The sequence below is a fragment of the Drosophila ficusphila genome, unplaced genomic scaffold (genome assembly GCF_018152265.1).
Source record: "Drosophila ficusphila isolate 14025-0441.05 unplaced genomic scaffold, ASM1815226v1 contig_522, whole genome shotgun sequence".
Lineage (NCBI taxonomy): Eukaryota > Metazoa > Arthropoda > Insecta > Diptera > Drosophilidae > Drosophila > Drosophila ficusphila.
In genome coordinates, this window is record NW_025064446.1 from 1 (window position 1) to 23,396 (window position 23,396).

The 23,396-nt window shown below is 33.6% G+C and overlaps 6 non-coding genes across 6 annotated transcripts; all 6 read right to left on the minus strand.

Moving 5' to 3' along the window:
- Positions 1-2,722: 2,722 nt before the first annotated feature.
- On the minus strand, positions 2,723-6,682 carry LOC122320416. Its single transcript, XR_006245672.1, has one exon. It is a non-coding gene; the product is annotated as a large subunit ribosomal RNA (ribosomal RNA).
- Positions 6,683-7,120: 438 nt separating this feature from the next.
- Positions 7,121-7,300, minus strand: LOC122320411. Its single transcript, XR_006245667.1, has one exon. It is a non-coding gene; the product is annotated as a 5.8S ribosomal RNA (ribosomal RNA).
- A 600-nt stretch (positions 7,301-7,900) lies between these two features.
- On the minus strand, positions 7,901-9,897 carry LOC122320415. The gene has a single exon (XR_006245671.1). It is a non-coding gene; the product is annotated as a small subunit ribosomal RNA (ribosomal RNA).
- A 6,298-nt stretch (positions 9,898-16,195) lies between these two features.
- LOC122320412 lies at positions 16,196-20,158 on the minus strand. The gene has a single exon (XR_006245668.1). It is a non-coding gene; the product is annotated as a large subunit ribosomal RNA (ribosomal RNA).
- A 438-nt stretch (positions 20,159-20,596) lies between these two features.
- On the minus strand, positions 20,597-20,776 carry LOC122320413. The gene has a single exon (XR_006245669.1). It is a non-coding gene; the product is annotated as a 5.8S ribosomal RNA (ribosomal RNA).
- A 601-nt stretch (positions 20,777-21,377) lies between these two features.
- On the minus strand, positions 21,378-23,374 carry LOC122320414. The gene has a single exon (XR_006245670.1). It is a non-coding gene; the product is annotated as a small subunit ribosomal RNA (ribosomal RNA).
- Between the last annotated feature and the right edge of the window lie 22 nt (positions 23,375-23,396).

Sequence of the window (23,396 nt, forward strand, 5' to 3'; positions counted from 1 at the left end):
ACATATGATATATTTCTTAATATAATTGATATTTATGTTGATTTTCATATGTATATGGTTAATTTATTAATATTATTGACAAAATCATATGCATATCATATGTTTTGAACAATACTTGGGTCGGCAACCACTGCCTACCTATAATAGTTTTTGAACACCCTATCTAGATATCGGGTGTTTTCTGTACTAGATGAGCCCACACTGTGGCTTTCTCTTAATTTACTTAAGAGTTTATAGGTATATTTCATACTTTTTTATATACATATGATATATTTCTTAATATAATTGATATTTATGCTGATTTTCATATGTATATGGTTAATTTATTAATATTATTGACAAAATCATATGCATATCATATGTTTTGAACAATACTTGGGTCGGCAACCACTGCCTACCTATAATAGTTTTTGAACACCCTATCTAGATATCGGGTGTTTTCAGTACTAGATGAGCCCACACTGTGGCTTTCTCTTAATTTACTTAAGAGTTTATAGGTATATTTCATACTTTTTTATATACATATGATATATTTCTTAATATAATTGATATTTATGCTGATTTTCATATGTATATGGTTAATTTATTAATATTATTGACAAAATCATATGCATATCATATGTTTTGAACAATACTTGGGTCGGCAACCACTGCCTACCTATAATAGTTTTTGAACACCCTATCTAGATATCGGGTGTTTTCAGTACTAGATGAGCCCACACTGTGGCTTTCTCTCAATTTACTTAAGAGTTTATAGGTATATTTCATACTTTTTTATATACATATGTTATATTTCTTAATATAATTGATATTTATGCTGATTTTCATATGTATATGGTTAATTTATTAATATTATTGACAAAATCATATGCATATCATATGTTTTGAACAATACTTGGGTCGGCAACCACTGCCTACCTATAATAGTTTTTGAACACCCTATCTAGATATCGGGTGTTTTCAGTACTAGATGAGCCCACACTGTGGCTTTCTCTTAATTTACTTAAGAGTTTATAGGTATATTTCATACTTTTTTATATACATATGATATATTTCTTAATATAATTGATATTTATGCTGATTTTCATATGTATATGATTAATTTATTAATATTATTGACAAAATCATATGCATATCATATGTTTTAAACAATACTTGAGTCGGCAACCACTTATAGGTAGGTTTATAGGTATATTTCATACTTTTTTATATACATATGATATATATTTCTTCATATAATTGATATTCATACTGATTTTCATATTTATATGGTAAATTTATTTATATTATTGATATCATATATATATATATATATATCGGATATCATAATTTCATATATTTTGAAGAATACTTTGATCGGCAAAACTGCCTTGCCTACCTATAATGATTTTTAATGGAAAAAAAGTGTTTAGTGTGATCACCAGCCGCGTTGGTTTAATTTAATTTTATCCCAGTAGCAATTCTTCGGGACAGTAGGAATTTGATTAATTTATTGATGAACATTACTAATTGATTAACAAGGCATTGAACTACACTTTAAAAGTTACAGTTACTCCCGCCATTCAATTGTGTATTTTAAAAAATCTTTTGTTAGTCAGGGTGACTTATATCGTAATAATAAATTAATTACCTATTTTAATAATATTATATCATAGTATAATATTATATGAACGATTCCGCAAATAATATGTATTATTTATAGATATATTAAATATAGGTTTTTTTTTTTTATTCATTACCGGTCACCAATCATCTATATGGCTATACATTCATTAACTATTATTATTAATGTGACGAGACTCTTGGTTACCGTAAAGAGGTTATATATAGTTATCTCAAACATTACTTTGTTTCTTTTACTTTGACATGATCTTATATGCGTCACTAATAATATGACGGGACATTTGGCTACCGTAAAAGTGGATTCATAGTTAATCTCAAACATTACTTTGTTTCTTTTACTTTGACATGATCTTATATGCGTCACTAATAATATGACGGAATATTTGGCTACGGTAAAAGTGGATTCATAGTTAATCTCAAACATTACTTTGTTTCTTTTACTTTGACATGATCTTATATGCGTCACTAATAATATGACGGAATATTTGGCTACGGTAAAAGTGGATTCATAGTTAATCTCAAACATTACTTTGTTTCTTTTACTTTGACATGATCTTATATGCGTCACTAATAATATGACGGGACATTTGGCTACCGTAAAAGTGGATTCATAGTTAATCTCAAACATTACTTTGTTTCTTTTACTTTGACATGATCTTATATGCGTCACTAATAATATGACGGAACATTTGGCTACCGTAAAAGTGGATTCATAGTTAATCTCAAACATTACTTTGTTTCTTTTACTTTGACATGATCTTATATGCGTCTACTAATAATATGACGGAACATTTGGCTACCGTAAAAGTGGATTCATAGTTAATCTCAAACATTACTTTGTTTCTTTTACTTTGACATGATCTTATATGCGTCACTAATAATATGACGGAACATTTGGCTACCGTAAAAGTGGATTCATAGTTAATCTCAAACATTACTTTGTTTCTTTTACTTTGACATGATCTTATATGCGTCACTAATAATATGACGAGTACTTTTTGGCTACCTTTTTCTTTGGATTCCCCAAAAATCCAAAATTATAATTATCAAAATAAATTTAATAATTATAATATTCTTTCCATTTTTATTTTATTAAATATCGAATCATCAAGCAAAGGATAAGCTTCAGTGGATCGCAGTATGGCAGCTGCTCAACCACTTACAACACCTTGCCTGTTACAAAAGTCGTTTACAATTGATTCTAGGCTTTGTCATTGTATTAAATAATGTTTTTATATGTAACTAGCGCGGCATCAGGTGATCGAAGATCCTCCCAATTTACTATGTTACAAATTACATTGGCATCACATCCATTGTCGTTTATAAAATGAATTATAAACTTTAAATGGTTTAGAAGCCATACAATGCAAATTGCCCCTTATTTATCATTGCAGTCCAGCACGGATACGACCTTAGAGGCGTTCAGGCATAATCCAACGGACGTAGCGTCATACCACTGTTCGCTCGAACAAGTATTGTGCCATTGGTCCGTACCTGCGGTTCCTCTCGTACTACGCAGGAATGCTGTCGCAACAACGTTTTGTCATTAGTAGGGTAAAACTAACCTGTCTCACGACGGTCTAAACCCAGCTCACGTTCCCTTGCATGGGTGAACAATCCAACGCTTGGTGAATTTTGCTTCACAATGATAGGAAGAGCCGACATCGAAGGATCAAAAAGCGACGTCGCTATGAACGCTTGGCCGCCACAAGCCAGTTATCCCTATGGTAACTTTTCTGACACCTCTTGTTAAAAACTCTTTAAACCAAAAGGATCGATAGGCCGAGCTTTTGCTGTCCCTGTGTGTACTGAACACCGAGATCAAGTCAGCATTTGCCCTTTTGCTCTATGTGTGGTTTCTGTCCGCACTGAGCTGGCCTTGGGACACCTCCGTTATTATTTGAGAGATGTACCGCCCCAGTCAAACTCCCTACCTGGCAATGTCCTTGAATTGGATCATACCTGAGTAATTGGAGTTATACCAAATTTTCAAATCAAAAATACATAAATGCATCGTTTTATTAAAGAATTTGTTTGCGATTATATAACAAACTCGTGATACTTTGATCAAGAAGCTTGCATCAAAACCCAATACCATAAGATATAATAAATATATCCGTATAATGGCTAGGAAATGATACACGTTCCATTTAATCAAGTAAGTAAGGAAACAATAAGAGTAGTGGTATTTCATTGGCGATATCAAACCGAAGCCTAATATCTCCCACTTATTCTACACCTCTTATGTCTCCTTACACTGCCAGATTAGAGTCAAGCTCAAAAGGGTCTTCTTTCCCCGCTAATTATTCCAAGCCCGTTCCCTTGGCTGTGGTTTCGCTAGATAGTAGATAGGGACAGTAGGAATCTCGTTAATCCATTCATGCGCGTCACTAATTAGATGACGAGGCATTTGGCTACCTTAAGAGAGTCATAGTTACTCCCGCCGTTGACCCGCGCTTACTTGAATTTCTTCACTTTGACATTCAGAGCACTGGGCAGAAATCACATTGTGTCAACACCCGCTAGGGCCATCACAATGCTTTGTTTTAATTAGACAGTCGGATTCCCCAAGTCCGTGCCAGTTCTGAATTGATTGTTAATTGATAATCGTTATAATTAATAAGAACTAATCGGTTTGAGCCAATTAGTATTCTTAAAAATTTTAGCAAGAAAGTTCCACAATTGGCTACGTAACTAAACTATCCGGGGAACAAGTAACCACCATAAATGATAGACACTCTATTTACCCAGAACGAGCACATAAACCATGTTATTGTTTCCCAATCAAGCCCGACTATCTCAATCTTCAGAGCCAATCCTTATCCCGAAGTTACGGATCTAATTTGCCGACTTCCCTTACCTACATTATTCTATCGACTAGAGACTCTTCACCTTGGAGACCAGCTGCGGATATTGGTACGGCCTGTTGAGAAGTTTGCGTGTCCCCACCATAAATTTTCAAGGTCCGAGGAGAAAATATCGACACAACAGTATATGTCATGCTCTTCTAGCCCATCTACCATATCTCTCTGCGAAAGACTTCCATGGTAGTACGGCTATAAAACAGAAAAGAAAACTCTTCCGATATCTCTCGACGGCTTCTTTATGGTCGTTCCTGTTGCCAGGATGAGCACGAGGCCCATATTTAATAACAAACGGATACTCAACAGGTTACGGAATTGGAACCGTATTCCCTTTCGTTCAAAATTATTCAAGTATATTATTTTTGGCTTGTATATATATTTATTTAGTCATTAGTTTTTACTTGAAAATTTTCGGCTTTCGCCTTGAACTTAGGACCGACTAACTCGTGATCAACCACTGTTCACACGAAACCCTTCTCCACTTCAGTCCTCCAAGGTCTCATTCGATTATTTGCTACTACCACCAAGATCTGTACCAATGGCAGCTCCATGCAGGCTTACGCCAAACACTTCTACGCATACCATTGTACCTTCCTACTCACTAAAGTTTCAAAATTTATATTACAAGTAATATAAATCATCTACTTTAGCGGTAATGTATAGGTATACAACTTAAGCGCCATCCATTTTAAGGGCTAGTTGCTTCGGCAGGTGAGTTGTTACACACTCCTTAGCGGATTTCGACTTCCATGATCACCGTCCTGCTGTTTTAAGCAACCAACGCCTTTCATGGTATCTGCATGAGTTGTTAATTTGGGCACCGTAACATTACGTTTGGTTCATCCCACAGCGCCAGTTCTGCTTACCAAAAGTGGCCCACTGGGCACATTATATCATAACCTTAAACTTCATATCAAGAAAGTTAAGGTTCTTACCCATTTAAAGTTTGAGAATAGGTTAAGATCGTTTCGACCCTAAGGCCTCTAATCATTCGCTTTACCAGATAAGATTATTTTATATAATATTAAAATGCACCAGCTATCCTGAGGGAAACTTCGGAAGGAACCAGCTACTAGATGGTTCGATTGGTCTTTCGCCCCTATACTCAATTCTGACAATCGATTTGCACGTCAGAACTGTTTCGGTCTTCCATCAGGGTTTCCCCTGACTTCAACCTGATCAAGTATAGTTCACCATCTTTCGGGTCACAGCATATATGCTCAAGGTACGTTCCAGTTAGAGGCATAAATAATATAAATATCATTATACATAACTATATAGAACGCCCCGGGATTGTGTTAATTAACTATAAATAGTTAAAAACTAATCCCATTATTAGTCAAGTTAATTACGCTATTAGGTTTATATCCCAATAACTTGCACATATGTTAGACTCCTTGGTCCGTGTTTCAAGACGGGTCCCGAAGGTATCCTGAATCTTTCGCATTGTTAATCATACAAGTGCATATAATAAACACAAAAATCATTGATAATTATGCCATTATATAATTCCGAAAAATTAACGCACTGTAATCATATAAATCTATCAGCACTTTATCAAATTAATGACATTTATTTTGTGTTAAAACGCAAGCATTTTAATTTAAATAAACTATAAGCCATATTTTATGATAAATTTTGTATGCTAATAGATTACAATGTCCTTATATGGAAAAAATGCACACTATTATCATAATATTGTTTAAATATTACAATTTTAATGATGAATTTTCCATAATGGATATTCAGGTTCATCGGGCTTAACCTCTAAGCAGTTTCACGTACTATTTAACTCTCTATTCAGAGTTCTTTTCAACTTTCCCTCACGGTACTTGTTTACTATCGGTCTCATGGTTATATTTAGTTTTAGATGGAGTTTACCACCCACTTAGTGCTGCACTATCAAGCAACACGACTCTTTGGAAACATCATCTAGTAATCATTAACGTTATACGGGCCTGGCACCCTCTATGGGTAAATGGCCTCATTTAAGAAGGACTTAAATCGTTAATTTCTCATACTAGAATATTGACGCTCCATACACTGCATCTCACATTTGCCATATAGACAAAGTGACTTAGTGCTGAACTGATTTCTTTTCGCTCGCCGCTACTAAGAAAATCCTAGTTAGTTTCTTTTCCTCCCCTAATTAATATGCTTAAATTCAGGGGGTAGTCCCATATGAGTTGAGGTTGTATATAACATTTTTTTTTTCAATATATTCTTTACATTTATATAATGGAGAAACATTTAATGAATTCGTATAAAAATTTTTTTCGTTAATTAGTTTTAATTTAGTTATGAGTTTTAAACGAATTTAACGAAGAACAATAACATTTACAAAAGATTTCAATTTTACTAAATCATTAATAAGAGACAATTCTAGATGAAAAATATTTCAAACATTTTTTATGCTAGACATTCCTCAGTATTATATGATTGAAAATGAAAATATTTTTCTTCGTTTTTCACAATCAAATTATTTATAATGTGAGATAATGTTTTCCATAGATATTTTAATATTATGAATAAAAATAATAATTATATTTAATTAAAATTTTTATCCAATAATATACCATATGCTTAGAAATTTGATTACCAAATTTCTAAACAACTTAATTAGCATAGTCTTACAACCCTCAACCATATGTAGTCCAAGCAGCACTAAAAAATTAATTAAAGTACCATAACAGCATGGACTGCGATATGCGTTCAAAATGTCGATGTTCATGTGTCCTGCAGTTCACACGATGACGCACAGTTTGCTGCGTTCTTCATCGACCCATGAGCCGAGTGATCCACCGCTTAGAGTTTTTATATTTATTATTTCAATTTGTCAAATATGAATTTATTGAAAGAAATTAAAAATACACCATTTTACTGGCATATATCAATTCCTTCAATAAATCTTTTTTTTTATACCTAAAACGAAATGCTGCGAAATGTCTTAGTTTTATATAAACAATATTATACCATTTATTACTTGGATAATTTACAATTTCATATAATTTTAATGTGATATAATATTGCGTTTTTTATATAAAACATTAACCTGAAGTAAACCAGGTACAACATTCAACATTTTAGGTTGTTGCATTAGCCAATGTATGCCCATAACTATGATGAACAATACATATTCGCAACGCGTGTATATTATGGTCCATATACACGCAAGTTTCATATTATAATATATAAACATAAATTTGTGAATATATTATAATACAATTTAATTTGCTTGATTATTATTCTTGTTTGCTTGATTTTATTTATAAAAAAATTTAATCCAAATTTTCATTGAACTTCTTTTTTTATAAATATATAATTGTTTGGCAATTTTATCTTGTTATATTATAAAAATATATTTTATAATTAAAACAAGTTATTGTTGTTTACGGTAAAGATATTATATACAATAATGATCCTTCCGCAGGTTCACCTACGGAAACCTTGTTACGACTTTTACTTCCTCTAAATAATCAAGTTCGGTCAACTTTTGCGAAACAACCGTAACACGCAAGGCGTCACAGTGATCACGTCCGGAGACCTCACTAAATAATTCAATCGGTAGTAGCGACGGGCGGTGTGTACAAAGGGCAGGGACGTAATCAATGCGAGTTAATGACTCACACTTACTGGGAATTCCAAGTTCATGTGAACAGTTTCAGTTCACAATCCCAAGCATGAAAGTGGTTCAGCGGTTTACCCGGACCTCTCGGTCTAGGAAATACACGTTGATACTTTCATTGTAGCGCGCGTGCAGCCCAGGACATCTAAGGGCATCACAGACCTGTTATTGCTCAATCTCATTATTGCTAGACGCAATTTGTCCATTTAAGAAGCTAGTGTCCTTATAATGGGACAAACCAACAGGTACGGCTCCACTTACATAAACACATTCAAACACAATAAACATTTTACTGCCCACCATGAATGAAGGCTATATAAGCTTCAACACCATAATCCTGAAGATATCTATTTAATATATTTGAGTCTCGTTCGTTATCGGAATTAACCAGACAAATCACTCCACGAACTAAGAACGGCCATGCACCACCACCCATAGATTCGAGAAAGAGCTATCAATCTGTCTTACACACTTATGTTCGGACCTGGTAAGTTTTCCCGTGTTGAGTCAAATTAAGCCGCAGGCTCCACTCCTGGTGGTGCCCTTCCGTCAATTCCTTTAAGTTTCAGCTTTGCAACCATACTTCCCCCGGAGCCCAAAAGCTTTGGTTTCCCGGGAAGCGACTGAGAGAGCCATAAAAGTAGCTACACCCAATTGCTAGCTGGCATCGTTTATGGTTAGAACTAGGGCGGTATCTGATCGCCTTCGAACCTCTAACTTTCGTTCTTGATTAATGAAAACATCTTTGGCAAATGCTTTCGCTTAAGTTAGTCTTACGACGGTCCAACAATTTCACCTCTCGCGTCGTAATACTAATGCCCCCAAACTGCTTCTATTAATCATTACCTCTTGATCTGAAAACCAATGAAAGCAGAACAGAGGTCTTATTTCATTATCCCATGCACAGAATATTCAGGCATTTGAAGCCTGCTTTAAGCACTCTAATTTGTTCAAAGTAATTGTACCGGCCCACAATAACACTCGTTTAAGAGCACTAATGCAGGTTTTTAAATAGGAGGAACATATGAAAAAATACAAGTACTTAATCACATATAAGAACTCCACCGGTAATACGCTTACATACATAAAGGTATAGTACTAACCACAAATGTAAGTTGTACTACCCGTATGAAGCACAAGTTCAACTACGAACGTTTTAACCGCAACAACTTTAATATACGCTATTGGAGCTGGAATTACCGCGGCTGCTGGCACCAGACTTGCCCTCCAATTGGTCCTTGTTAAAGGATTTAAAGTGTACTCATTCCAATTACAGGGCCTCGGATATGAGTCCTGTATTGTTATTTTTCGTCACTACCTCCCCGAGCTGGGAGTGGGTAATTTACGCGCCTGCTGCCTTCCTTAGATGTGGTAGCCGTTTCTCAGGCTCCCTCTCCGGAATCGAACCCTGATTCCCCGTTACCCGTTGCAACCATGGTAGTCCTAGATACTACCATCAAAAGTTGATAGGGCAGACATTTGAAAGATCTGTCGTCGGTACATGACCATACGATCTGCATGTTATCTAGAGTTCAACCAATATAACGATCTTGCGATCGCTTGGTTTTAGCCTAATAAAAGCACATGTCCCATAAAGGTTCATGTTTTAATTGCATGTATTAGCTCTAGAATTACCACAGTTATCCAAGTAACTGTTAACGATCTAAGGAACCATAACTGATATAATGAGCCTTTTGCGGTTTCACTTTTAATTCGTGTGTACTTAGACATGCATGGCTTAATCTTTGAGACAAGCATATAACTACTGGCAGGATCAACCAGAATAATGTTTTTCTTTACATATTTCATTCATATTTTCGAATAGAAATAATGCAATATAAATATTATAGATCTATTATTTTAATATTCTATTTTTTGAATTTGATTACGGCCAAAACTTGTATAGCATTCGTAATCCTTCTTTTATGTTTTGTTTTATACTTGTTTCGCCACTAATATAACAAGTTTTAGATGTTATAAGAATTATTCATTACATCATATATATAAATATACGTATGTATGTATAATTTTATAACATAATTTTTATTTAATATATATTTGCTACTATAATTTTATTATATGTACAATATTTTATTCTAAAATATCATTTTATTTCAACATACATAATTATTTATGTATCCACACATTTGCAATTTTTGTTTAATCAATATAAATATTGAATTAAATCATTTGTATTTTGATGTTAAATTTAAAATTTAACATTTTTCCATATAACTCTCGAATGATATATAATATAAAACCGAGCGCATATGAAAAATAAGTATTTATTTAATAATAATATTATTAAAAAATATTATTATTTTATTTGAACTCACTATACCGGCAAACGATATAGTGCGTCCGATTTTAAGGCAGGTACTAATTTAATATACATTATATTAGCCTGCCACCAAAAATTAACGATAATAATTGGAAACCAATTGTTATTATATATATACATATATAACCTTGGCGCACGTTTCAACGTTATTATCTTGAGTTTTAATAATATTAGTCCGCTCAGCCAAGTCTCGTATTCAAAAAGAATAAAGAAACAAATTTATACGGATAATATTATAATATATATTGTCAACATTGACTAAATCATATTATATACATAGATTTATATCAATTCTAGATGGACATCCACTGACCATCCTATAGTAGTTTTTTGCATCGATGTCTTGAAATCGGGCATTTTCAATTGGGCTTGCCACCCACCCTACAGTTATTCTCCTATAATAACTTAAGAGAATATTGAATTCAGTACTTTTTATATACATATGAATTACTTCTTCATATAATTTATATTTATGCTGATTTTCATATGTATATGGTAAATTTATTTATATTATTGACAAAATCATATGCATATCATATGTTTTGAACAATACTTGGGTCGGCAACCACTGCCTACCTATAATAGTTTTTGAACACCCTATCTAGATATCGGGTGTTTTCTGTACTAGATGAGCCCACACTGTGGCTTTCTCTTAATTTACTTAAGAGTTTATAGGTATATTTCATACTTTTTTATATACATATGATATATTTCTTAATATAATTGATATTTATGCTGATTTTCATATGTATATGGTAAATTTATTTATATTATTGACAAAATCATATGCATATCATATGTTTTGAACAATACTTGGGTCGGCAACCACTGCCTACCTATAATAGTTTTTGAACACCCTATCTAGATATCGGGTGTTTTCTGTACTAGATGAGCCCACACTGTGGCTTTCTCTTAATTTACTTAAGAGTTTATAGGTATATTTCATACTTTTTTATATACATATGATATATTTCTTAATATAATTGATATTTATGCTGATTTTCATATGTATATGGTTAATTTATTAATATTATTGACAAAATCATATGCATATCATATGTTTTGAACAATACTTGGGTCGGCAACCACTGCCTACCTATAATAGTTTTTGAACACCCTATCTAGATATCGGGTGTTTTCTGTACTAGATGAGCCCACACTGTGGCTTTCTCTTAATTTACTTAAGAGTTTATAGGTATATTTCATACTTTTTTATATACATATGATATATTTCTTAATATAATTGATATTTATGTTGATTTTCATATGTATATGGTTAATTTATTAATATTATTGACAAAATCATATGCATATCATATGTTTTGAACAATACTTGGGTCGGCAACCACTGCCTACCTATAATAGTTTTTGAACACCCTATCTAGATATCGGGTGTTTTCTGTACTAGATGAGCCCACACTGTGGCTTTCTCTTAATTTACTTAAGAGTTTATAGGTATATTTCATACTTTTTTATATACATATGATATATTTCTTCATATAATTTATATTTATGCTGATTTTCATATGTATATGGTAAATTTATTTATATTATTGACAAAATCATATGCATATCATATGTTTTGAACAATACTTGGGTCGGCAACCACTGCCTACCTATAATAGTTTTTGAACACCCTATCTAGATATCGGGTGTTTTCTGTACTAGATGAGCCCACACTGTGGCTTTCTCTTAATTTACTTAAGAGTTTATAGGTATATTTCATACTTTTTTATATACATATGATATATTTCTTCATATAATTTATATTTATGCTGATTTTCATATGTATATGGTAAATTTATTTATATTATTGACAAAATCATATGCATATCATATGTTTTGAACAATACTTGGGTCGGCAACCACTGCCTACCTATAATAGTTTTTGAACACCCTATCTAGATATCGGGTGTTTTCTGTACTAGATGAGCCCACACTGTGGCTTTCTCTTAATTTACTTAAGAGTTTATAGGTATATTTCATACTTTTTTATATACATATGATATATTTCTTAATATAATTGATATTTATGCTGATTTTCATATGTATATGGTTAATTTATTAATATTATTGACAAAATCATATGCATATCATATGTTTTGAACAATACTTGGGTCGGCAACCACTGCCTACCTATAATAGTTTTTGAACACCCTATCTAGATATCGGGTGTTTTCTGTACTAGATGAGCCCACACTGTGGCTTTCTCTTAATTTACTTAAGAGTTTATAGGTATATTTCATACTTTTTTATATACATATGATATATTTCTTAATATAATTGATATTTATGTTGATTTTCATATGTATATGGTTAATTTATTAATATTATTGACAAAATCATATGCATATCATATGTTTTGAACAATACTTGGGTCGGCAACCACTGCCTACCTATAATAGTTTTTGAACACCCTATCTAGATATCGGGTGTTTTCTGTACTAGATGAGCCCACACTGTGGCTTTCTCTTAATTTACTTAAGAGTTTATAGGTATATTTCATACTTTTTTATATACATATGATATATTTCTTAATATAATTGATATTTATGTTGATTTTCATATGTATATGGTTAATTTATTAATATTATTGACAAAATCATATGCATATCATATGTTTTGAACAATACTTGGGTCGGCAACCACTGCCTACCTATAATAGTTTTTGAACACCCTATCTAGATATCGGGTGTTTTCAGTACTAGATGAGCCCACACTGTGGCTTTTTCTCAATTTACTTAAGAGTTTATAGGTATATTTCATACTTTTTTATATACATATGTTATATTTCTTAATATAATTGATATTTATGCTGATTTTCATATGTATATGGTTAATTTATTAATATTATTGACAAAATCATATGCATATCATATGTTTTGAACAATACTTGGGTCGGCAACCACTGCCTACCTATAATAGTTTTTGAACACCCTATCTAGATATCGGGTGTTTTCAGTACTAGATGAGCCCACACTGTGGCTTTTTCTCAATTTACTTAAGAGTTTATAGGTATATTTCATACTTTTTTATATACATATGATATATTTCTTAATATAATTGATATTTATGCTGATTTTCATATGTATATGATTAATTTATTAATATTATTGACAAAATCATATGCATATCATATGTTTTAAACAATACTTGAGTCGGCAACCACTTATAGGTAGGTTTATAGGTATATTTCATACTTTTTTATATACATATGATATATATTTCTTCATATAATTGATATTCATACTGATTTTCATATGTATATGGTAAATTTATTTATATTATTGATATCATATATATATATATATATATATCGGATATCATAATTTCATATATTTTGAAGAATACTTTGATCGGCAAAACTGCCTTGCCTACCTATAATGATTTTTAATGGAAAAAAAGTGTTTAGTGTGAGCACCAGCCGCGTTGGTTTAATTTAATTTTATCCCAGTAGCAATTCTTCGGGACAGTAGGAATTTGATTAATTTATTGATGAACATTACTAATTGATTAACAAGGCATTGAACTACACTTTAAAAGTTACAGTTACTCCCGCCATTCAATTGTGTATTTTAAAAAATCTTTTGTTAGTCAGGGTGACCTATATCGTAATAATAAATTAATTACCTATTTTAATAATATTATATCATAGTATAATATTATATGAACGATTCCGCAAATAATATGTATTATTTATAGATATATTAAATATAGGTTTTTTTTTTATTCATTACCGGTCACCAATCATCTATATGGCTATACATTCATTAACTATTATTATTAATGTGACGAGACTCTTGGTTACCGTAAAGAGGTTTATATATAGTTATCTCAAACATTACTTTGTTTCTTTTACTTTGACATGATCTTATATGCGTCACTAATAATATGACGGGACATTTGGCTACCGTAAAAGTGGATTCATAGTTAATCTCAAACATTACTTTGTTTCTTTTACTTTGACATGATCTTATATGCGTCACTAATAATATGACGGAATATTTGGCTACGGTAAAAGTGGATTCATAGTTAATCTCAAACATTACTTTGTTTCTTTTACTTTGACATGATCTTATATGCGTCACTAATAATATGACGGGACATTTGGCTACCGTAAAAGTGGATTCATAGTTAATCTCAAACATTACTTTGTTTCTTTTACTTTGACATGATCTTATATGCGTCACTAATAATATGACGGAACATTTGGCTACCGTAAAAGTGGATTCATAGTTAATCTCAAACATTACTTTGTTTCTTTTACTTTGACATGATCTTATATGCGTCACTAATAATATGACGGAACATTTGGCTACGGTAAAAGTGGATTCATAGTTAATCTCAAACATTACTTTGTTTCTTTTACTTTGACATGATCTTATATGCGTCACTAATAATATGACGGGACATTTGGCTACCGTAAAAGTGGATTCATAGTTAATCTCAAACATTACTTTGTTTCTTTTACTTTGACATGATCTTATATGCGTCACTAATAATATGACGGAATATTTGGCTACGGTAAAAGTGGATTCATAGTTAATCTCAAACATTACTTTGTTTCTTTTACTTTGACATGATCTTATATGCGTCACTAATAATATGACGGGACATTTGGCTACCGTAAAAGTGGATTCATAGTTAATCTCAAACATTACTTTGTTTCTTTTACTTTGACATGATCTTATATGCGTCACTAATAATATGACGGGACATTTGGCTACCGTAAAAGTGGATTCATAGTTAATCTCAAACATTACTTTGTTTCTTTTACTTTGACATGATCTTATATGCGTCACTAATAATATGACGGAACATTTGGCTACCGTAAAAGTGGATTCATAGTTAATCTCAAACATTACTTTGTTTCTTTTACTTTGACATGATCTTATATGCGTCACTAATAATATGACGGAACATTTGGCTACCGTAAAAGTGGATTCATAGTTAATCTCAAACATTACTTTGTTTCTTTTACTTTGACATGATCTTATATGCGTCACTAATAATATGACGGAACATTTGGCTACCGTAAAAGTGGATTCATAGTTAATCTCAAACATTACTTTGTTTCTTTTACTTTGACATGATCTTATATGCGTCACTAATAATATGACGGAACATTTGGCTACCGTAAAAGTGGATTCATAGTTAATCTCAAACATTACTTTGTTTCTTTTACTTTGACATGATCTTATATGCGTCACTAATAATATGACGGAATATTTGGCTACGGTAAAAGTGGATTCATAGTTAATCTCAAACATTACTTTGTTTCTTTTACTTTGACATGATCTTATATGCGTCACTAATAATATGACGGGACATTTGGCTACCGTAAAAGTGGATTCATAGTTAATCTCAAACATTACTTTGTTTCTTTTACTTTGACATGATCTTATATGCGTCACTAATAATATGACGGAACATTTGGCTACCGTAAAAGTGGATTCATAGTTAATCTCAAACATTACTTTGTTTCTTTTACTTTGACATGATCTTATATGCGTCACTAATAATATGACGGAACATTTGGCTACCGTAAAAGTGGATTCATAGTTAATCTCAAACATTACTTTGTTTCTTTTACTTTGACATGATCTTATATGCGTCACTAATAATATGACGAGTACTTTTTGGCTACCTTTTTCTTTGGATTCCCCAAAAATCCAAAATTATAATTATCAAAATAAATTTAATAATTATAATATTCTTTCCATTTCGTTATTTTATTAAATATCGAATCATCAAGCAAAGGATAAGCTTCAGTGGATCGCAGTATGGCAGCTGCTCAACCACTTACAACACCTTGCCTGTTACAAAAGTCGTTTACAATTGATTCTAGGCTTTGTCATTGTATTAAATAATGTTTTTATATGTAACTAGCGCGGCATCAGGTGATCGAAGATCCTCCCAATTTACTATGTTACAAATTACATTGGCATCACATCCATTGTCGTTTATAAAATGAATTATAAACTTTAAATGGTTTAGAAGCCATACAATGCAAATTGCCCCTTATTTATCATTGCAGTCCAGCACGGATACGACCTTAGAGGCGTTCAGGCATAATCCAACGGACGTAGCGTCATACCACTGTTCGCTCGAACAAGTATTGTGCCATTGGTCCGTACCTGCGGTTCCTCTCGTACTACGCAGGAATGCTGTCGCAACAACGTTTTGTCATTAGTAGGGTAAAACTAACCTGTCTCACGACGGTCTAAACCCAGCTCACGTTCCCTTGCATGGGTGAACAATCCAACGCTTGGTGAATTTTGCTTCACAATGATAGGAAGAGCCGACATCGAAGGATCAAAAAGCGACGTCGCTATGAACGCTTGGCCGCCACAAGCCAGTTATCCCTATGGTAACTTTTCTGACACCTCTTGTTAAAAACTCTTTAAACCAAAAGGATCGATAGGCCGAGCTTTTGCTGTCCCTGTGTGTACTGAACACCGAGATCAAGTCAGCATTTGCCCTTTTGCTCTATGTGTGGTTTCTGTCCGCACTCAGCTGGCCTTGGGACACCTCCGTTATTATTTGAGAGATGTACCGCCCCAGTCAAACTCCCTACCTGGCAATGTCCTTGAATTGGATCATACCTGAGTAATTGGAGTTATACCAAATTTTCAAATCAAAAATACATAAATGCATCGTTTTATTAAAGAATTTGTTTGCGATTATATAACAAACTCGTGATACTTTGATCAAGAAGCTTGCATCAAAACCCAATACCATAAGATATAATAAATATATCCGTATAATGGCTAGGAAATGATACACGTTCCATTTAATCAAGTAAGTAAGGAAACAATAAGAGTAGTGGTATTTCATTGGCGATATCAAACCGAAGCCTAATATCTCCCACTTATTCTACACCTCTTATGTCTCCTTACACTGCCAGATTAGAGTCAAGCTCAAAAGGGTCTTCTTTCCCCGCTAATTATTCCAAGCCCGTTCCCTTGGCTGTGGTTTCGCTAGATAGTAGATAGGGACAGTAGGAATCTCGTTAATCCATTCATGCGCGTCACTAATTAGATGACGAGGCATTTGGCTACCTTAAGAGAGTCATAGTTACTCCCGCCGTTGACCCGCGCTTACTTGAATTTCTTCACTTTGACATTCAGAGCACTGGGCAGAAATCACATTGTGTCAACACCCGCTAGGGCCATCACAATGCTTTGTTTTAATTAGACAGTCGGATTCCCCAAGTCCGTGCCAGTTCTGAATTGATTGTTAATTGATAATCGTTATAATTAATAAGAACTAATCGGTTTGAGCCAATTAGTATTCTTAAAAATTTTAGCAAGAAAGTTCCACAATTGGCTACGTAACTAAACTATCCGGGGAACAAGTAACCACCATAAATGATAGACACTCTATTTACCCAGAACGAGCACATAAACCATGTTATTGTTTCCCAATCAAGCCCGACTATCTCAATCTTCAGAGCCAATCCTTATCCCGAAGTTACGGATCTAATTTGCCGACTTCCCTTACCTACATTATTCTATCGACTAGAGACTCTTCACCTTGGAGACCAGCTGCGGATATTGGTACGGCCTGTTGAGAAGTTTGCGTGTCCCCACCATAAATTTTCAAGGTCCGAGGAGAAAATATCGACACAACAGTATATGTCATGCTCTTCTAGCCCATCTACCATATCTCTCTGCGAAAGACTTCCATGGTAGTACGGCTATAAAACAGAAAAGAAAACTCTTCCGATATCTCTCGACGGCTTCTTTATGGTCGTTCCTGTTGCCAGGATGAGACACGAGGCCCATATTTAATAACAAACGGATACTCAACAGGTTACGGAATTGGAACCGTATTCCCTTTCGTTCAAAATTATTCAAGTATATTATTTTTGGCTTGTATATATATTTATTTAGTCATTAGTTTTTTACTTGAAAATTTTCGGCTTTCGCCTTGAACTTAGGACCGACTAACTCGTGATCAACCACTGTTCACACGAAACCCTTCTCCACTTCAGTCCTCCAAGGTCTCATTCGATTATTTGCTACTACCACCAAGATCTGTACCAATGGCAGCTCCATGCAGGCTTACGCCAAACACTTCTACGCATACCATTGTACCTTCCTACTCACTAAAGTTTCAAAATTTATATTACAAGTAATATAAATCATCTACTTTAGCGGTAATGTATAGGTATACAACTTAAGCGCCATCCATTTTAAGGGCTAGTTGCTTCGGCAGGTGAGTTGTTACACACTCCTTAGCGGATTTCGACTTCCATGATCACCGTCCTGCTGTTTTAAGCAACCAACGCCTTTCATGGTATCTGCATGAGTTGTTAATTTGGGCACCGTAACATTACGTTTGGTTCATCCCACAGCGCCAGTTCTGCTTACCAAAAGTGGCCCACTGGGCACATTATATCATAACCTTAAACTTCATATCAAGAAAGTTAAGGTTCTTACCCATTTAAAGTTTGAGAATAGGTTAAGATCGTTTCGACCCTAAGGCCTCTAATCATTCGCTTTACCAGATAAGATTATTTTATATAATATTAAAATGCACCAGCTATCCTGAGGGAAACTTCGGAAGGAACCAGCTACTAGATGGTTCGATTGGTCTTTCGCCCCTATACTCAATTCTGACAATCGATTTGCACGTCAGAACTGTTTCGGTCTTCCATCAGGGTTTCCCCTGACTTCAACCTGATCAAGTATAGTTCACCATCTTTCGGGTCACAGCATATATGCTCAAGGTACGTTCCAGTTAGAGGCATAAATAATATAAATATCATTATACATAACTATATAGAACGCCCCGGGATTGTGTTAATTAACTATAAATAGTTAAAAAACTAATCCCATTATTAGTCAAGTTAATTACGCTATTAGGTTTATATCCCAATAACTTGCACATATGTTAGACTCCTTGGTCCGTGTTTCAAGACGGGTCCCGAAGGTATCCTGAATCTTTCGCATTGTTAATCATACAAGTGCATATAATAAACACAAAAATCATTGATAATTATGCCATTATATAATTCCGAAAAATTAACGCACTGTAATCATATAAATCTATCAGCACTTTATCAAATTAATGACATTTATTTTGTGTTAAAACGCAAGCATTTTAATTTAAATAAACTATAAGCCATATTTTATGATAAATTTTGTATGCTAATAGATTACAATGTCCTTATATGGAAAAAATGCACACTATTATCATAATATTGTTTAAATATTACAATTTTAATGATGAATTTTCCATAATGGATATTCAGGTTCATCGGGCTTAACCTCTAAGCAGTTTCACGTACTATTTAACTCTCTATTCAGAGTTCTTTTCAACTTTCCCTCACGGTACTTGTTTACTATCGGTCTCATGGTTATATTTAGTTTTAGATGGAGTTTACCACCCACTTAGTGCTGCACTATCAAGCAACACGACTCTTTGGAAACATCATCTAGTAATCATTAACGTTATACGGGCCTGGCACCCTCTATGGGTAAATGGCCTCATTTAAGAAGGACTTAAATCGTTAATTTCTCATACTAGAATATTGACGCTCCATACACTGCATCTCACATTTGCCATATAGACAAAGTGACTTAGTGCTGAACTGATTTCTTTTCGCTCGCCGCTACTAAGAAAATCCTAGTTAGTTTCTTTTCCTCCCCTAATTAATATGCTTAAATTCAGGGGGTAGTCCCATATGAGTTGAGGTTGTATATAACATTTTTTTTTTCAATATATTCTTTACATTTATATAATGGAGAAACATTTAATGAATTCGTATAAAAATTTTTTTCGTTAATTAGTTTTAATTTAGTTATGAGTTTTAAACGAATTTAACGAAGAACAATAACATTTACAAAAGATTTCAATTTTACTAAATCATTAATAAGAGACAATTCTAGATGAAAAATATTTCAAACATTTTTTATGCTAGACATTCCTCAGTATTATATGATTGAAAATGAAAATATTTTTCTTCGTTTTTCACAATCAAATTATTTATAATGTGAGATAATGTTTTCCATAGATATTTTAATATTATGAATAAAAATAATAATTATATTTAATTAAAATTTTTATCCAATAATATACCATATGCTTAGAAATTTGATTACCAAATTTCTAAACAACTTAATTAGCATAGTCTTACAACCCTCAACCATATGTAGTCCAAGCAGCACTAAAAAATTAATTAAAGTACCATAACAGCATGGACTGCGATATGCGTTCAAAATGTCGATGTTCATGTGTCCTGCAGTTCACACGATGACGCACAGTTTGCTGCGTTCTTCATCGACCCATGAGCCGAGTGATCCACCGCTTAGAGTTTTTATATTTATTATTTCAATTTGTCAAATATGAATTTATTGAAAGAAATTAAAAATACACCATTTTACTGGCATATATCAATTCCTTCAATAAATCTTTTTTTTATACCTAAAACGAAATGCTGCGAAATGTCTTAGTTTTATATAAACAATATTATACCATTTATTACTTGGATAATTTACAATTTCATATAATTTTAATGTGATATAATATTGCGTTTTTTATATAAAACATTAACCTGAAGTAAACCAGGTACAACATTCAACATTTTAGGTTGTTGCATTAGCCAATGTATGCCCATAACTATGATGAACAATACATATTCGCAACGCGTGTATATTATGGTCCATATACACGCAAGTTTCATATTATAATATATAAACATAAATTTGTGAATATATTATAATACAATTTAATTTGCTTGATTATTATTCTTGTTTGCTTGATTTTATTTATAAAAAAATTTAATCCAAATTTTCATTGAACTTCTTTTTTTTTATAAATATATAATTGTTTGGCAATTTTATCTTGTTATATTATAAAAATATATTTTATAATTAAAACAAGTTATTGTTGTTTACGGTAAAGATATTATATACAATAATGATCCTTCCGCAGGTTCACCTACGGAAACCTTGTTACGACTTTTACTTCCTCTAAATAATCAAGTTCGGTCAACTTTTGCGAAACAACCGTAACACGCAAGGCGTCACAGTGATCACGTCCGGAGACCTCACTAAATAATTCAATCGGTAGTAGCGACGGGCGGTGTGTACAAAGGGCAGGGACGTAATCAATGCGAGTTAATGACTCACACTTACTGGGAATTCCAAGTTCATGTGAACAGTTTCAGTTCACAATCCCAAGCATGAAAGTGGTTCAGCGGTTTACCCGGACCTCTCGGTCTAGGAAATACACGTTGATACTTTCATTGTAGCGCGCGTGCAGCCCAGGACATCTAAGGGCATCACAGACCTGTTATTGCTCAATCTCATTATTGCTAGACGCAATTTGTCCATTTAAGAAGCTAGTGTCCTTATAATGGGACAAACCAACAGGTACGGCTCCACTTACATAAACACATTCAAACACAATAAACATTTTACTGCCCACCATGAATGAAGGCTATATAAGCTTCAACACCATAATCCTGAAGATATCTATTTAATATATTTGAGTCTCGTTCGTTATCGGAATTAACCAGACAAATCACTCCACGAACTAAGAACGGCCATGCACCACCACCCATAGATTCGAGAAAGAGCTATCAATCTGTCTTACACACTTATGTTCGGACCTGGTAAGTTTTCCCGTGTTGAGTCAAATTAAGCCGCAGGCTCCACTCCTGGTGGTGCCCTTCCGTCAATTCCTTTAAGTTTCAGCTTTGCAACCATACTTCCCCCGGAGCCCAAAAGCTTTGGTTTCCCGGGAAGCGACTGAGAGAGCCATAAAAGTAGCTACACCCAATTGCTAGCTGGCATCGTTTATGGTTAGAACTAGGGCGGTATCTGATCGCCTTCGAACCTCTAACTTTCGTTCTTGATTAATGAAAACATCTTTGGCAAATGCTTTCGCTTAAGTTAGTCTTACGACGGTCCAAGAATTTCACCTCTCGCGTCGTAATACTAATGCCCCCAAACTGCTTCTATTAATCATTACCTCTTGATCTGAAAACCAATGAAAGCAGAACAGAGGTCTTATTTCATTATCCCATGCACAGAATATTCAGGCATTTGAAGCCTGCTTTAAGCACTCTAATTTGTTCAAAGTAATTGTACCGGCCCACAATAACACTCGTTTAAGAGCACTAATGCAGGTTTTTAAATAGGAGGAACATATGAAAAAATACAAGTACTTAATCACATATAAGAACTCCACCGGTAATACGCTTACATACATAAAGGTATAGTACTAACCACAAATGTAAGTTGTACTACCCGTATGAAGCACAAGTTCAACTACGAACGTTTTAACCGCAACAACTTTAATATACGCTATTGGAGCTGGAATTACCGCGGCTGCTGGCACCAGACTTGCCCTCCAATTGGTCCTTGTTAAAGGATTTAAAGTGTACTCATTCCAATTACAGGGCCTCGGATATGAGTCCTGTATTGTTATTTTTCGTCACTACCTCCCCGAGCTGGGAGTGGGTAATTTACGCGCCTGCTGCCTTCCTTAGATGTGGTAGCCGTTTCTCAGGCTCCCTCTCCGGAATCGAACCCTGATTCCCCGTTACCCGTTGCAACCATGGTAGTCCTAGATACTACCATCAAAAGTTGATAGGGCAGACATTTGAAAGATCTGTCGTCGGTACATGACCATACGATCTGCATGTTATCTAGAGTTCAACCAATATAACGATCTTGCGATCGCTTGGTTTTAGCCTAATAAAAGCACATGTCCCATAAAGGTTCATGTTTTAATTGCATGTATTAGCTCTAGAATTACCACAGTTATCCAAGTAACTGTTAACGATCTAAGGAACCATAACTGATATAATGAGCCTTTTGCGGTTTCACTTTTAATTCGTGTGTACTTAGACATGCATGGCTTAATCTTTGAGACAAGCATATAACTACTGGCAGGATCAACCAGAATAATGTTTTTCTTTACATATTTC